We start from the raw sequence: 12,261 nt of genomic DNA, 5'->3' as shown, positions 1-12,261 counted from the left end.
TGTTTGTTCTGAGAACACTGAGCCACTCAGCAAAAGAGCTCTCACTCAAAAAAAAAAAATTAAAAAAATGCTAATAAACAATTGTGTTTTGAAGGACACTGTTTTGCATGAAAATCTTTCCTTGGGTCACTTAGATTTCTCAACTAAGAGTAAGTATGCACTAATTTATGAGCCCCTGTGTTCCTTTGGGCAACATGGTTCCTCCCACGGGACTTCCTCTGTCATCAGGGAGCAGCATGACATTGGCACATAGCTTGGCTCATCACGACGTAGGAATCATCACTCACTAGGCATCCTCACTGGCTGCAACTTCTAAGAGCAAGACAAACATCACTTCAATCCTACCTTTACCAAAAGGCGAGGACAAAAGTTTGTACTGAAGTGGGTACACATTTCCATTTATAAAATAAATAAGTCATGAAGATATAATGTACATCATGGTGACAACAGTATTGTATATTTGAAAGTTGCTGAGAGTAGATCTTAAAAGTTCTCATCACAAGAAAAAACTGATACAGTGTGGTGACAGATGTTAACAAGCCTTATTGTGGTGATCATCTCATAATATATGCAAATATTGAATCATTATGTTGTATACTAATATTGTACATTATGTTGTAACTAATATAATGTTACGTCAATTTAAAAATATTTCAATTTAAATATAGAAAGTATAGTTCTTTCCTCATTTAAAGAAAACAAAAAAAGCCTAGAGAAATATTACTGAGATTCCTTTATGACTATATCCTAAACCATTTTTGCATTAAACTTGAAACCATTTTATTTTCCTGATTGGTAACATTAAGTAAGGCAGTAAGCGAGATCTAATTATTGAGAAACAATATACATTTCTTTATAAAATGCCTGTACCCCATTGTCATGCTACAGCTAATCCTAGCAATATATCTATAGCTAATATACATTTTACATTTATTTATGTGTCAAAGTGACTTCTAGAGCATTAAAGAACTGAAAAATCAAAACAACATAATCTGCTTTCCTTTGCTGGTGTTAGCTATTTTGTCATACACATATTTAAGACATATATTTAGTATTTCATACCAAATCTACAATTTTGACCTCAAAGTTTAAGGTCAGGTTGGTACAGGTACTCAAACACAACTCAAATACCATTGACCTTGAAAGGAAACAGTCATAAGCAGAGTTCTGAAGATCCGGTTGTGCCATGGCCCCTCAGCACAGGAACATGCTGCATTGTTAGAAACCTCAGGTTTATGAAATATTATTATTTTTTATCCTCATCCGAGGAAATTTTTCCATTTTTTGTTCAGATAGAGTGGGAGGGAGAGAGAGGAGGAGAGAGAGAGAGAAACATCGACGTGAAAGAGACACATCGAGTGGCTGCCACCCGCAGGACCCATCCAGGGCTGGGGACAAACTGCAACTGAGGTACATGCCCTTAGCAGGAACCGAACCCGGATTTCTCTGGACCCCTGGCTGACACTCTAACCGCTGAGCCAAACCGGCCAGGGCGAAACTTCAGGTTTAAAGAACTGAAAAGTTGAAGCACTGACAATAGTATCAGGAGAACACTGCAGCACTTTATTTAATCCTATCAACACAAAAATGCTAATTCTCTGATCGAACTCTCAGTTCTGACCATTCTTTCCCGCTAATTTTACCTTTTGTTTACCTAAGCTTCTATTTTACTGCTTCTTGAATATCTGAGTGAGGCTGTTGCTGAACGTGGCTGCTGGTTACTACAGACTGAACATATCCCTGAAATCTGCCTCGCAATTTTAAGGGGCAACTAGCTGGTGAGTGCTGTAACAGATGAAATGCCCATTACTACCTTGAAATATTTATAAAATTCTTCCTGTAAGCACTCCTTCGTGCATTTTGAAATTACTTGCTTCAAACAAGAAAAACAAACCAACAAAAACTCGTCGACAGACAAGAGTATGGTGGTTACCAGAGGAAGGGAGAGGGGAGTAAGAATGAAGGGGCCAAACATTTGGTGACGGAAGGTGGTTTGACTTTGGGTGGTGGGCACACAATGCAATATAAAGATTATGTATCAACCAGTGTTACCCCAACAAATTTAATTTAAAAGAAGTAAAATAAACTGCTTGCTTCAACCATGAATTCCCCTTTAGGTATATTTTTGTTAATTACTGAAATCAAAGGACAAGAAGGGAAAACATGGTTAGCACAGACAGACTGACTGTGTGGCTTCCTCGAATCAATGACGCCTTCAGCTCTGTGGGGGTTGGGGTGCCAAGGACTCCCTCGTCATTGCTGGCCTAAAATCGACTGGGCATCCTGAAGAATATAGACGGGGGAGACCCTGAGAGCCACAGACCCTGAAACTGGGGCCCGGCAGAGTGCCTGCTGGTGACAGAGCCAGGAGTTACTCCAGGACTGAGCGCTGCTTCCACTCCTCCAGCCAAAGACACAGCAGAGCCCACGCATCCTGGCAAGAGCTCGCGGGGCCAGACTTCTATAGTTTAAGTTTCTTATATCCACACTCTTTCAAAATCCCACTGACAGCATTCTTGCTCATGGGTTCTTGAGGACATACCCAAGGACAAGGCCTAGTTGAAAAAGAGCTCAGAGGAGCCTGAATAGAGTTTGGCCAACAAGAGAGCCTGTCATCTCCCAAGAACAGACACATTTTGATTACACTAGCATTCAGTGCTACACAGTGAGGGACCCTCTGGAGCTACTCTGGCCAACCTGGCAGCCACTGGCTGTGTGTGGCTACTGAGCAGGTAAATTGTGGCTGCCAGATTTTTAAGATGACATAGGGAAAAAAAAAGTGTGTAAAATATCTCAGTAATTTTTATATTGACTATGTGTTGAAATGATAATGTTGGGGTATACAGGCTAAGTAAAATATATTAAAATTAATTTCACTTGTTTTTCACTTTTCTTTAACTTGGCTACTAGAAATTTTAAATGATCTGTGTAGCTTGTATTCTGTTCCTATTGGCCTGTACAGCTCCAGAGCTTCCGTTTTCTACTTCTTTGCCAAAACTGGTCTCAATTAGACATAAAACAGTTACTATGAGAACTAATGAACACAATCTTGCCAAATGTTTCAAAAAAATTTCCTGAATTAGTTTTCATCGGACGGGGAAAGGGCAGAGACGACAAAAGGCAACCAGCAGGACAACCTGAGAAGAGGCCTTTGAACATGAACTCCCTCAGCATCGCCTTTGTTTGCTCCCATCCTACCTTCTCTCCAGCCTCTGAAGACAAGGAGAAGATGCCACAAGGAACTTCTTCAGGGCCCTCTCCTCCTCTCTCCTGCAATTTGTACCACCAGTGATCCCACCTTCTTCTGGCCAGTTCATGACCCTCTGCAATTCTATTGGCTCTTTCCCCTCAGCCCACAAACATTTCCACAAATATTTCTTCCAGAAATCTCACCAGTGACCACACAGCTTCTAGTTACCTCTGTCTTCTATCCTTCACAGCCAAAGGTCCTAACCAATAGTCTGTGGTCATATAAATGTACATTTATATGTTGATGAAAATATCTGGAAAGATATATATGAAGAAAGGGAAACTAGGAGGATGCGGGGGAGAGGAGAGGGAGGGGGGAAGGGAAGGGAGGAGAGAGGGAGAGAAGGAAAAGAGGAGAAAGGATGAGCATTACAAAGGACTCAGGCTGAGGTGTTAATTGTGGTTTTCTTCTTTGGCTTAAGGAAATAATTAATATTTTCCATGTTATTCTTTCTGCCTCTCTGTATTTTCTGTTTTTTCAGCAACAAATACAAACTGCTCTTATGATAAGAAAAAAAATTGTTCTTAAAATACAAAAAAGGTAGAAGCTTACTTTTAAATGGAAGGGAAAACTTTTTTCTGTGGCTTCCTGTCACTACAGGAAAAACAAACAAACACAAGGCCTTCAGGAGCACCAGGCTTCATGAATTTTTACGCAGGCCAGACCAGCAAAGTCCTGCCTGTGGCGAGCTGACTCCTAGAAGACACATGTTGGCAGAAAGAATGAGAGAAAGGAAACCAGAGCGAGCCCTCCAACCCACTGACACCAAGAATTCCTCTCCCGACTTTGACATCCCACCAATGACTTCCAATGTTGCAATATGAATTTGTTTCCCATGAAAATTTGGACTATATATTATCCACTTTGCACAAGTAGAATAAGGGTATGGAACCAGCATTAAACCAGTATATTTCTGGAATAAAGTGGAAAAAGCCATCGTTTTTTCCCCTTAGATTAAAAATAATAATAATAAAGGATCAAATGACTGTATATGAACATGGTGTGAATGGTGCATTTGGTAATGTCAGGTCATCACGGCGAGCCACAATATTGAAAGATGGGCCCTCCCTCTTCTTTCTAGTTGACGGAATCCTACTGAGACTCATCTTACATGGGTGGCTTTCAAAGCAAGCAAAGCTCCCCCCTCCCCAAATGCTATGTTATGCCAACAATCAAAAAGAGTTACTTGGACCCTGGCCGGTTTGGATCAGCGGTTAGAGTGTTGGCCCTCGGACCAAAGAGTCTCTAGGTCTTGATTCCAGTCGAGGGCATGTATGTAGGTTGTAGTTCGTCCCTGGCCCTGGTGGGGGTTGTGCGGGAGACAACCAGGCGATGTGTTCTCTCTCTCTCTCTCTCTCTCTTCCTCTCTCTCCCTCCCACTATCTGAAGATAAATATAAAAATATCTCCCGGTGAGGATTTAAAAAGAAAAGAGTTACTCGGTTTTAAATGGGGGCAGAGCACTGAGACATGGCCTCGCTCCCCCACAAAGGCAGCCCCTGAACTGGGTCCTTGGAAACCCAGAGTGGCTCACAGTACAGTTGGAAAACTGTGACCCAGGTCACCTGGACAGCGAAGAAGAGAAAGTGGGGACCTTTTTGCAGTTTCTCTCATACAATTAGAACAGGCTCAACTCAGTTACTCATTTTATCGTCTTACTTTTTTTCTCCCAAAATGATTAAAATCTTTATGGGTCCAATGGTACTGAGCGGGACAGGCATTGTTTCAAGGTAAAGGATAATTTCTGCCACCAAGATAAAGGGATGCTCCTGGTGGGTTTGGGAGGCAGCATGTTCCTCAGCTGAGCATGTTACTCCAGCAAATTTATGGAGTGGCCTCAAAAGCTGCTCGTTTCAAGTTGGACTCTGAAAAGTTCTGCACATGGAGTGTTTTCTTTAAACTTCTTTTCATCCCAAAATAGCTGTTACTCTAAAACCAACCACACACGCAGCCTCTAAAGTCCCCCCTGCCCCTCAGCTTCCTGGTCAACTTTCTTCTTGCTTTTTAGGTATCACTATAGTCACCTTATTTCCCAGCCTGGGCCACTCCCCAGTTGTACCTCCTCTCCTGGTGTAATTGATAACAGATCCCTTTCACTCTCATCAGTGTACTGTTTGGGTCATAAATTGTAGGGGTAACCCAGTATATCACCATTTTCTTTCTATTATTTGTCAGAACTTCTATTTTGTTCGTATGTCCTAGACAATCTGTCTTCACTGTCAAATAATGTGTTATGGTCTTGGTGGGGACCGCCAAGTAGAACCGGACCTTTGCCGTAGACTGCGTAGAATGGCCAGTGAGTGCCTCCCACACCTCTCCAGTCCAGTCCGCTACACCTGCTCCCCACTTCCCAAAGAGATATGTTGAGGTGAAGCTGTTTGGAAAGTGTGGTTTAGACAGAACAGAGTGCAGCCCCAGGGATCCTGCAGAAGCTGGGCAGGCTGGTGGAGGTGAGAGGTCCAGGAGTGGAGGACAGAAGTGTGGGAGAAGAGTTGAAGAATGGCCGGAAGGTGAGGCGGGTCAAGGCATGGAGAGAAGCTGGGTGGTCGAGAGGCGGTCGGGGAGCACCGTGAAAGACTCAGTCGCCTCCAGGAGTTGTGCCCTATGTCATGCTGATCTCTAGGGCGTTCTATTTGATGTCCTAACTTCCTGGTCAAATATGTTTTTTAATAAAAGCTCATTTTAGGTTGTGAATTTTTCAACTGTGATATTTGGAGTTCATGATCACGTGAATCCATGAAGCAAAGTGTAAACACCACAAATGACCCGTCTGCCCACTCATCCAGCAGTTCGCAGCAGGAAGGGTGGGCGAAGGCAGATGGAGAAGAGCAGGAAGTGACAGTGAAGCTGGAGTACAGGAGTAGCCTCGGGACACACAGAGAGGAAAAAGAGGCCATTTAGTGACCGCTTAAGGAAGAACTACATGAAATAAAGCAGGGGCCGGACCTCATGTGTCACATCACCCTATGTCACTGGCTTGTTTTTTATCACATCCTGTGTTTACTGAGACCCATTTCATGGTGCTAAATACAGTCCCTACAAACTCTTGTTTGTTACCTCTCTCTCTGAGACCTTGTAGTCACCTGTGACTGGTTTTGTTCCTCATTCCTTCTCTCCTTAAAACATAGTTGATATGCTTCTGCATCAAGCCAATTTCTTTTCTTTTTTTTTTTCCTTTATTGATTTTAGAGAGAGAGGAAGGGAGAGGGAAAGAGAGATAGAAACATTGATGAGAGAGAACATCGATTGGCTGCCTCCCGCATGCCCCCCACTGGGGGTTGGGCCCATAATCTGGGCATGTGTCCTGGCCAGGAATCAAACCGGTGACCTCTTGATGCATGGGTAGATGCTCAACCACTGAGCCACACGGGCTGGAAAAGCCAATTTCTTTATCTCTTCTTCCTCTCATCCTTCCCCAAACCCCCACCTCTCCCCCCAAAAATCTTCTATAAAACCCTAGCCTTAGTATAGACACAGATAGAAATCAAATTCCCTAAGAGCCTAATATTACCATTGGTTCAAGCTTTCCTCCACAGATCATGGCTGTTGCTGAATAATCTCACTTGCTTATGTAAAGTTCTCTTCTAAGGCTCTGTGTGTACTTCAGAGCAAAGGTCCTTGACACAGAATCTTTGGTTCCAAGAAATTTAGAACAAATAGCCAGGGGAGAAAAAGGGCCTGGCAGACTTCACTGCTTTTAGCTAATATAAGGAAATGGAAAATTTCTAAGACCACAAATCCTAGAAACAGAGGTTTGTGGACGGTAAAGCCCAGAGTGACTGAACAAGAGTAGCACGCAGCTCAAAACAAATCCTATCTCTTGTACTTGAAAAGACAACGCAAGAAAAAGAGCAATGACAAGCTTCAGTTAAACTACGAGTTATGCAATACTTTTGTCCTATGTTGATCTTCCTAATCATAAGTTGCTTAGGTCAGTGTTAAAAATTACTTTTCATTGCTAAATAGCACCTGATAAGATGCTTCTTGGCTATACTTTTACCCAGTATATTTTATGAAGAAGCCAAACTGATACAGAGACTTTCCACCCAAACAGGCCTACAATAGTTAATCATTATTTCCATATTAGTTCTATGGGTTGAGTGGCCAGAAAGCCTCCTTCTATACCTTTCTTCTGCACCATGGGACACCTACCTCTGTGGCCTGCAGACCCAGCCTTGTTGGAGATGAGAAATCTCATCCAACACTGAAAGGACCTCTCCTCCAGGCAATGGTGTTGGAGGAAATGTGCTCCCTGGGCCAATATCCTACAGCCTCTGGGCATTTCTGAAGAAAAAGCAGCCCCTTTAGAAACATTTTCTACAAGAAAAGCTGGGCATCTGCTGACCCTGGTAAGTGAGAAAGAAGAGGGCCTTCACTTAAGGGACCTCAAAGCTGCTTCTTACAGAAGGGCAGGTCCCTCCCATAGCCTAATGGGCCTGGTCTCCTTATTGCCTCCACCACTGTCTGCCTGTGTGTCTGAGAATAAATCTGGCCTCTCAAAAATGTCCTTCAGGCCACCCAAGCGAGGGTTCCAAATGCTACAACTTGAAAGCGTCTCATAAGTGATTTAACTCCTATCAGAGTTGGGTAAAGCCCCTCCAATGAATAGGAAGAAGTAATAGCTTTAAAAATAGAATGAAATAAATTCAAAACATAAACCTTGAAGAGCCTTTGAAGAGAATCTGGGCCCAGTGAGACTCTGGTGGGGTCAATGCCCAGTTTCCTGCCTCTACAATAATTCTTCATGAGTGGTTTCCTCTGGCATCAGTACCTCTCTCCAATAAGCATAACAAACTTGCTTTATTTTAATTAACTTTTTTGGGGTATAATTTAAGATTTATAGAACAATTGCAGAGGTAGTACAGGGAACTCCTGTGTCTCCCCAGGATTAGCATCTCACATTACCACACAGTACGTTTGTGAAAACTAAAAACCAACATTGGTACATTAGTATGAACTAAGCTCTGGTCTTTTGTTTTTTTTCACTAATGTTCTTTTTCTCTTCTAGGATGCCACACAGGGCACCACACTGCCATCTGTCACTGTATCTCCTTAGTCCACTGTGGTATGAGAGGTACTGTCTTTCCTTGGTTTCATGACCTGGACAGTTTTGGGGAGTATTTTGTAGATATCAGGTATTCTTCAGAATGTCCCTCAGTTTGAATGTGTTGTTTTCTCACGAGTAGACTGAGGTTGTAGGTCTGGGGGAAGAAGACCTCAGAACTGAAGGGTCCTTCTCATCTTATCATATCACATCCGGGGATTCATGATGGCCACATGACTTTTCCCTGGTGATGTTAAGTTGGTCATTTGGATAAAGTAGTATTTGCCAGGTTCCTCCACTGCAAAGTCATTATTTTTTCCTTCCCATACTCTACTCTTTGAAAGCAAGTCTAAGTCCAACCACATCAAGGGGGTGGGGAGGTGGCGCATGGGGACACAGCTCCACCTCCTGAATGAGAAGCCACATATATTGTTCAGAATTCTTCTATAAGAAAACTGGTCTCTCTTCTCACCCTCATTTACTTATTTAGTCAAAGTTTTCATCAGTAAGGACTTAGGTGGACTCATAAGAACTCAGAATTTGGGTTATAATCCAGTGCTATGTTATTGGTTTTGTTGCTCAAATCATTGCAGCCACAAGCTTATTTCTGCCCACCCTGCGCTCACCAACGACTTCTCCTCTAACCCCTTAAGAGACCAGGGGAGGCCACCTCTCTGCCCTGTGGCGCTGCTCCACTAGGCTTGCCCACCCCTGGCCAGTAAACACACTCCGGTTGAGCTCGGGGTTGACCACAGTGCGCCAGGCCCTCTAAGACTGTCTGTCTCACGTCCTTCCCACCCTCCATCAGCACCAGCTAACGGCGACACCAAGTCTGAACCCAGAATACAGGTGGCCCAGCACAGAGGAACAAAAGCCTGTGCCTGCACACATGCATCCATCTCCAAGGACGTATGCGAGGCAGGGCGCTGCCTGTGCTCCTTGCGGGGCACCAGAGGCTGAGTCGTGTCCGGAGGGCAGCTGTGTGCACATGTGAGCTACCCCAGAGTCTCCTTCCAAAAGCCATGGCAACCTGCCAATTTTTTTCCCTTACTCTGATGAAATTTCCAGGATTGAAACCAAGTTCAAATTTCCTTTCCACGTGTGCTATTCATCCTTGCCTTTCATGTTTCTTTCCTATTTTGAGTATTAGAGGAAGTCCACAGTTTAAAAATGGAAACGAGACTTGGCATCTTTACCTGTACCCACTTTTAGCATCCAGCATGGCAATGCCACACACATTTTGCTGCAGGTCCTCCGGCAGCCCCACTGCCAGACGCTGCCCTCAGCCTGCTGATTTAGAACCAATGCGAAGTTCTTGTCTCAAACTTGACTTTATTTTTTAATAAGACAATAAAACCAGAAGTTGTATTGAAAACGAGGGGAGGGGGGTAATGACCTATTTAAGACTCTTCCTGATCCAGTGTGTGTCCAGTTAACATTTAAACATCACCTCAGTCCTAAATATAAGTGAAGAGCAAGGCGCATGCTGTGTCAGAGCTGTGACAGAGGCCAGGAAATGACCGGTGTTTCCACACCATCTGTGGATGGGTGTGCGGGGCGGGGGGGCATTGTGCGTAGATATGCCTTTCAGGATGATGGGGTGCCCTTCCCCCGCAGGAAAGTGCACCTATTTCACGTGAGGAGATAAGCAGGGAGTCTCACCAACATTGAGAAATGGTTGTTTCCAAGGGCCTCATAGTAACACAAACCTTAAAGGCACAGTAAGGCTCCTCGTGGGGACTTCATCCTGAGAAACAGGCTTCAGCGGGACAAATGGTGTCTTTCTTGGCCCTGTGTGTCCACAGCCCTCAACTACGCATGGCAGCCCTTCATGCAAAGCTGGGAGACGGAAAAAGAGCAGTCGCTGGGTTCCCACGTGCATCGGTTAAGATTCCTTCCCAAAGGGGACCAGGTGGTGCCTCCCAGAGTCCACAGGAGTAATAACCGTCCCTTTATTACCTGTCCCTAAAAATATTCTTTGCTTTGTTTTACTTAAAATTATCCCTCAGGCCTGGCCAGTGTGGCTCAGTGGATTGAGCGTTGTCCCATGGACTGAGAGGTCCCAGTTTGATTCCCAATCAGGGCACATGCCCAGGTTTCAGGTTCAATCCTCAGTGTGGGGCATGCAGGAGGCAGCCAATCAATGTTTCTCTCTCACATCAATGTTTCTATCTCTCCCTTCCACTCTCTCTAAAAAAAAATCAATAAAAACATCTAAACTTATCCCTCAGGAGGAGAATGTGGCCACATGTCTGTGATCTTACCAAATCTGTCATACACCAGGGTTGTACATTAATTTCTTTATTTGGAATAGAAAAGTAGTGGAGGAAGGAGAATGGCTGAAATGACATCAATCAACGCTAGTTTGGGAACATTTTAGATGTCATAGAGGTTACCTGATAGAAGTTGTATATTATTATAATATTACATTATGCATTAATAATATTAATAGCAATAATATAATTAAAGACAAAGGCATTTATCACAAAGTTCATAATTATTTGTGGGGGTGTGACCTCAAAATTGAAGAGGCTTAGGGTTATTATAAATAAGCTTTTCAAAAATGTCTTCAAACAGTAATATAGAAAGGGGTCATGTTATGAAGACTGAGAGAGATTGGTGGTTGCCAGAGATGGGGGTTGGGAGGTGAGGAATTGGGTAAAAGTGGTCAAAAGGTACAAACTTCCAGTTATAAGATAAACAACCTCTGGGAATGTAATACAGAGCATGGCGACTGCAGTTAACAATAGTGTACTATATATTTGAAACTTGCTGAAAGAGTAGATCTTAAAATTCTTTCCCCCTGAAATACTATGTGAGATAATGGATGTTCACTAGAGCTTATTGTGGTTATCATTTCCCAACATTTACATATAAAAAATCATGATATTATACACCTGAAACTCATACAATGTTTTATGTCAATTGTATCTCAACAAAACTGGACCAAAAAGACAAAACTAGAAAAAAAGGTTGAGTGAAATAGTTGATTACAGCTTGGTACAGTTTCCAGTGACTCGACTTCTTAAAGTTCTCAACCATGACTCAGGAATGAAGAGGGTTTGTCCTGGGAAATGTGTTAGGCTCAAAACATGGCCCCACTTTCAATAAAACTGACATGAAGCGAGAATAGGGAAAGCAGTGTTTTTAAACTAAGATATAAATAAGATGTGACTTTATATATATCAACCTAACTAAATTGCCAAATAGTGATTTATATGGTGGTTGCAATTAGCATGAGTAGAAAACTGTACCCTTTAAATTACATTTAGGAAACCTGTATGCTCAAGGGGCCGGAAGCCTTCCGTGGATCATGGCGACGGAAAGGAGGGCCACCGCAGTCCACTCACGGTCCCTTGTGTCAGGCACATACCGCCTTCCAAGTGGAAGAGGAAGTCATCAAAATAGTTAGCTCTGCCTGGTGCGTGGAAGCCAGCTCTTTGGGGTCAGGAGAACATGTGAGGGCCACCCGGGGTGAGATCTGGCCCAGGTCCAAGGGGATGACAGAGTGAGGGGTCTAGGACATCTTACGGTGATGAAGCCAAGCGGGTTTGCAGATGAAATAAATGTGTGGAATGGGGACGTGGTGAAATTAAATGACTTCCATCTATTCATCTGAATACCATGAAGTCCCTTAAGCACATTTTTGATGGGATGTTTTACATTTCAAGACAGGTTGGAAACCTTTTCTGTAAATGGCCAGAGAGTAAAATTCCTGTCAGAACTACAACATAGACAATGTAAACAAATGAGTTTGAGCCACAGTTGGCCAACCCCTCTGTAATACATACATACACATAACACAAATTATAATAGAATATGTGTCCATGTGTAATTGATTAGAGAAAACCATCTGGAAGGAACTATGTACCCCAGTATTAATAGTGATTATCGCTCTGATTTCTTCTGTGTGCTTTAAGTATTTTTGAAAATTTCCCCACATATGCATTCCCTTTATAATCAGATAA

The 12,261-nt window shown here is 43.1% G+C and overlaps 1 protein-coding gene across 1 annotated transcript in view; it reads right to left on the bottom strand.

The window, feature by feature from the left end:
• Nucleotides 1-12,261, bottom strand: part of RETREG1 (reticulophagy regulator 1) — a 116,068-nt gene that overhangs the window by 38,976 nt on the left and 64,831 nt on the right. The gene's annotated exons all lie outside the window — the stretch shown is intronic.

Source organism: Molossus molossus, unplaced genomic scaffold (genome assembly GCF_014108415.1).
Source record: "Molossus molossus isolate mMolMol1 unplaced genomic scaffold, mMolMol1.p scaffold_m16_p_3, whole genome shotgun sequence".
Taxonomy (NCBI): Eukaryota; Metazoa; Chordata; class Mammalia; order Chiroptera; family Molossidae; genus Molossus; species Molossus molossus.
Note: the sequence above shows the minus strand (reverse complement) of the source record. Positions and strands in the feature narration are given on the sequence as shown.